This window comes from Cavia porcellus, unplaced genomic scaffold (genome assembly GCF_034190915.1).
Source record: "Cavia porcellus strain 051 isolate PalLab524CR breed Dunkin Hartley unplaced genomic scaffold, mCavPor4.1 scaffold_8, whole genome shotgun sequence".
Taxonomy (NCBI): Eukaryota; Metazoa; Chordata; class Mammalia; order Rodentia; family Caviidae; genus Cavia; species Cavia porcellus.
The window spans coordinates 19,455,718-19,461,187 of NW_026947491.1; the positions used below are offsets into that span (position 1 = coordinate 19,455,718).

The 5,470-nt window shown below is 40.7% G+C and overlaps 1 pseudogene; it reads left to right on the forward strand.

Annotated features, from left to right (window-relative positions):
* Window positions 1–1,029: 1,029 nt before the first annotated feature.
* On the forward strand, window positions 1,030–1,527 carry LOC134477446 (immunoglobulin heavy variable 3-11-like; annotated as a pseudogene).
* The last annotated feature ends 3,943 nt before the right edge of the window (window positions 1,528–5,470 follow it).

Consider the following 5,470-nt stretch of genomic DNA (forward strand, 5'->3'; position numbering starts at 1 on the left):
TATGAATTCTCCAGAGCCCACGCAATGACAGGGACTTGGTGGTGACAGATTACATTTACACCTGCACTGTTTTCATTTCCTTCACCTGAATTCTTGTGGACAGCAATAAGAACTTGCATATACTGAAAAGAAGACCAAGAATCTTAAGAATTTAGATGCTGTAGAATATACAGTACTCATCACAATCATCATTAGAGTGCTAATTTTATCACCAAGAGAAATAGACAGGCTCATGTAGTAATAAATGTTTCAGTTGATGAAGAATCTAAAATAAAGGAAGGAGACTTTATGAAATACAACAGAACTTAGGAGTACTGATGCATAGCATATCTTGACAATGGGCATAATTTTTAAGTATTATCATGTTGGTAGTATATGTCAAAATGCATCTCATTTATCCATCATTAAAATTAATACATATATTTGTAATAGGTACTTTACAGTGGAAAGGCTAATTCAGAGGTAAAAAAATTAGACACCAGTTTCTTGAACATATGCTTGACAAAGACACTGCTTATCTATTCCTTTATGAGTCTAATGCAACACAGGAAATCCTGTCAGGTTCTCTGAGTAGAAGACCTTTGAAAAACATCATGAAACACAGCCACTCTGTCTTGGAACTGCTCTACCATCAGTTGAGAACTGAAGTTTTATAAAAGATACCTCACATCTCATAGGTCATTATACTTCTCACTCTATGTACATATCTACAAACATATTAAATCATCAAATCCCTTAATTACATATATGTAAGAAGTAAAACAGATGATGTCATGTGTTTATCACTACACAGACATAGGAATAAACCAAATGGTCTCTATATTAGGGATAGTCCAAACACTTTTCAAAGTACTCTTTCTGAGGCTTACTCAATAGAACTGGCTATATAGGAGGAGGACATGCAAATAGGGCCTCCCTGTGGTGATGAAAGCCAGCCTAGCCCTCACCCTGAAGCTCTGCAGAAGAGTGGAGCCCTCAAGATTAAGATGTTTGCACTTGTTGATCAGGACTGAGCACAGTCGGCTTACCATGGAGTTTGCAATGATCTTGGTTTTCCTCCTTTTCATTTTAAAAGGTAATTGATAAAAAACAAGTGATAGTGAGTGTGTTAATAGAGATGAGTACGATAAGTAGAGGACATCTGTAATATTTTTCTGAAAAAAGTATCCCTGTGTTTGCAGGTGTCTGGTGTGAGGAGTAGCTGGTCTAGTCCGGGGGAGGCTTGGTGCAGCCCGGGAGACTCTCCTGAGACTCTCCTGCGTGGCCTCAGGATTCACCTTCAGTGATTACTACATGAGCTGGATCGGCCAGCCTCCAGGGAAGTGGCTCTTGTGGTTCACAGACATCAGTCATGATAGTAGTGATACAGAATATGAAAACTCGGTGAAGGGTCAATTCACCATCTCCAGGGACAATGGCAAGAACATGCTGTATCTGCAGATGAGCGGCCTGAGACCCGAGAACACGGCTATTACTGTGTACACTGTGTATTACAGTGCTAGGCACAGTGAGAAAGTGTCACTGTGAGCCCAGACACAAACCTCCCTGCAGGGACGCTCACGACCAGCAGGGGGCGATGGAGATCCACTGAGTGAGATCTAGAGCCCTGAAAGCTGGAGCAGAGCAGGAAGCAGGTGACTGAGGGTTTCCTGAAGACCTCTAGGGTTTTCTCTCTGTCTTCACATCACAGGAAGAGACCGGAGATACACAAGCTTCAGATGACTTAGAAGGTATTTAAGATACAAGCACAGTTTTTGTTATTTATATATATTATTTCCTTGGTCTCTTTTGTATCATTTTCTAAAAAGGGCAATAAAACCCAAAATACATTTTGAGAAGTTAAGTTTCTTTTAGTGCAGCCAATTGTTCCTAAAATTCATTTGTCATTTTAGAGAACATGGACTCATACTGGACATCTATTAGGTTGGGAGTTTTAGTCTCCTATATCAAAATGATGTGGGTAAAAGAGTTAAAACAACATGGATTCTCATCTCTTAATGAATTGAGAGAGCACTGGGCTCAAACGGAAAGGGCTCTCCCAGTCCCAACTTGGCTCATTAAAATAGCAGACTATCCTCATTGTGTGGTCAAAAATGAGGGTTCCCATGTGCTTAATCTGTTTCCAAAGTAGACAAATAGCACTCATGGCAGTGATGATGAAATTGGACACTTGTGCCTCTCTGCTGAAGTGTCACATACAGAGTGACCCCTGCATCCAGCATTTGTGCCTCATCACCCTGGAAGTCAGAATGCAAAGTCCCTGTGCTCAGGGTCTCCCAGTGAGGAGAGATGGATCTGGGCTCTGTGCTCCATCATGACTCACTCAGGAATCCTCAGACTCAGTGTCTTCACTTATAGAAAAATTGATGTCAGGGTGTCAGGTTATGGAAGAATTCTTTAGAAGATCTAATTAACCACATCCTACCTTAGGTAATGTGTAGAGCACTGGTTGAATCTAATTTGCCTGCTAATCCTAGGTAATCTGAGGAGTGTTTTCTGTGAAACTCTGTAGCAAGGAATCATGAAGGTCCTTGCTGCATCTTACTGGAAGGCCTTTCATTGTTCCAATAGTAAATAAGAACTGCACCCCTCTGGTTTACTGAGAATCCCCAGTGCCATCCCCATCACAGCTGAAAACCTTTCACTTGCAGGCTCTGTGCTCTGCTCTGAATTTCATGTGCAGTATTGTTCTCCAATTGTTCTTTGCAGGGAGTTAACAGCTCCAGGTGTCTTCATAGCAATGCATCTTGCTACAGAAATAAATGTGTCAACAAAAAACTAAGTTCAATTTCAAGAAGACTAGAAATTATACTACACAAGTGTAAGCATATACTGTGTAGCAGATAAAAAGTGTAAAGAACTTTGAGATTAAATAACTGTATCTTCACAGAAACCCATGAACATACATATATATGAGTGCATTTCACATGCACAAAGATAAATATGATCAAGTGAGTGCCAAAAAGTCTATAAAACTTATGATAACTTTTAGAGGATTTGTGCCCACTTCATTGAGATACCAACAATATGTTATTGCTCTCAAATTCTTGGGTTGCACTATTGAATACACAAATAGAGAATGGAGAATTCAAATTGATTTGAACAAGGACCCTGAAATGGATGTGAATAGATGCACATGGAATGTGAATTGATGCTGTGTGTTATGCACATACGCCTATGCACATGTACTGTGTGCACCTCACATTCCTGTTATCTTTGGCACCTGTGTGCCATTTTTCATGTTCCTAGAGCTTTCTTTCATCTGCAAACACAACCAGCTCCCTTACCCGCCCTTCCACTACAAGTCTGATCCTGGAGTCGGAGGTTTGGGCCTTGAGCAATGGACTCCAGGAACATTGCTGGGTTCTTAGAGGGCTCAGTCAGCATTCTCCACCCAGAGACAAGGAAAACAATTTGTTCATCCTCTATCTCCTTCTGATCTTCATGGACAAGACTGCATCTCAGATACAAATGTTTTTGAGCTAACAGATCAGCTCATGTTGCATATTGCCCTAATTGGTTTTGTATCTCAATATTTAAGATGCTCGCAGACAGTTGTAAAGTTAGTCTTCCAGAACCTAGAATAAGGCTGGTTCTTTCTCTTTCTGGTGGTGGATCCCATATGTGAGTGTAGGAAGAAAGAAAGGATGATGTGGAGATTCTGCCTGTGATCACATGCCTTGCCCTGTTCTCCCACTGTGGCATCTCAGCTACTGCTGCAAGAAACCAGGCCTGGGCCCGTGAAGCCCTCTAAATCCCTGTCTCTCAACCTCATATTCTCTGGTTAGCAAAGCTCTATGATGTTTCCCCTGTAGTTGGTTCCTTCAGCTGCCAGGCCAGGAAACTGATCGCATGTGGCAGGATGTTAATAGTGGAGGCACATCTTGTCATTTCTCCCTGAGAAGTCAGCATCTCTAAAGCCAAGAACCATTTATTTGAGTAACTGTCCTTACTATTCATCAAAAACTCAACCATATTGCACTGTGCAATGCATTTACTGATGCAGTCCAAATGTGAGCCAGGAACAAAGCTATGTACAGGGTGGTGGGGATCAGCAGGAGGTGCTCAGGATAAGTAGCAGGTACACAGGATCAAGAAGAGGAGATGCAGGCCATCAGGACCCGGTGCTCAGGACCAGTTAGGAAAGCTCTGGACCAGCAAAGGGACCTGGGGATCTTCAGAAAACCAGGAGGGACTCCATAGCTGGTGGAGAGAAGGATGCTCCAGACTGAAGTCTTCACATTTAGTTTCCCCTCTGGCTTAGCTTCACACACACTGCGGAGAGTGTGGGGTGTGCCTTCTCCACTTCCCAGGTGACGTCTCCAGAGTGCAGAGAATGGAAGGGATTTTGGTTTTGGCAGAATACATTTACACCTGTATTTTATCATCTTATTCACGTGACTTCTCGTGGCAGGGCTGCAGCAACTTGCATATTCTGGTAAAAAAAGACTGCGCATCTTAAGAACATAGTTGCTTGGAATACATAGTTCTCATGATCATCATGCAATATTAGTCTGCTATTTTTATCACCATAAGAAGGAATTGTCACAGACAGTAATAAATGTTTAATTTAGGAAAGAATAGAATAAAAGTATTTACAGGAAGGGAGTTTTATGGAAAAGGACAGGAGAATTAAAGGGTAGATATTAAGTATCTTATGAATTGGCATGGTTTTGTGAATATTTATTTCTGTAACTGTATGAAAATGTATATCATTGTTAAAATATACTTATTAAAATATACATCTAACATGTATATATTTTTGCATAATATATATATATATATATATGTGTGTGTGTGTGTGTGTGTGTGTGTGTGTGTGTGTGTGTGTATTTTTGAATAATGTCTTACTTCCCTAGAGGTAGGAAAAGATGTCAGATACTTGAATATATATTTGAAAAAGATTCCTCTTGTCTACTCATTTATGAATATAATAGAATACACAGTAATATCATCATATTCTCTCTTTAAAAGAAGACATGTGACAATCATCATGCAGCATGATCCCTCTGTCTTGGAATTTCTCAGCAAGCTGTTGAGTTCTGTAAGAAGATTGTAGAGCCACACAGACAGGATGATTTTTATATCCTTTAATGTCACATCTCAAAAGATATTATGGTTCTCATTCTATGTATACATCTGCAATCTTGTGAAGTTAACAAATCTGCTAATTACATATTGGTAAGAATAAATAAAAACAGATGTGGTTACACATAGGAAAGAACCATGTGTTCTCTATATTAGGGATATCACAAAACAAATCTCAAAACACTTTCATGTGCTTTGAACCCTTCCTTCTCTGAGGCTTCCAGAATATAACTGGCCATATATGCAGGAGGCCATGCAAATAGGGCCTCCTTGTGCTGATGAAAACCAGCCCAACCCTGACCCTGAAGTGCTGCAGAGGAGCCCAGCCCTGGATGCCCAGCTGTTCCCACTTGGTGATCGGCAATGATCACAGAGGGCTCAC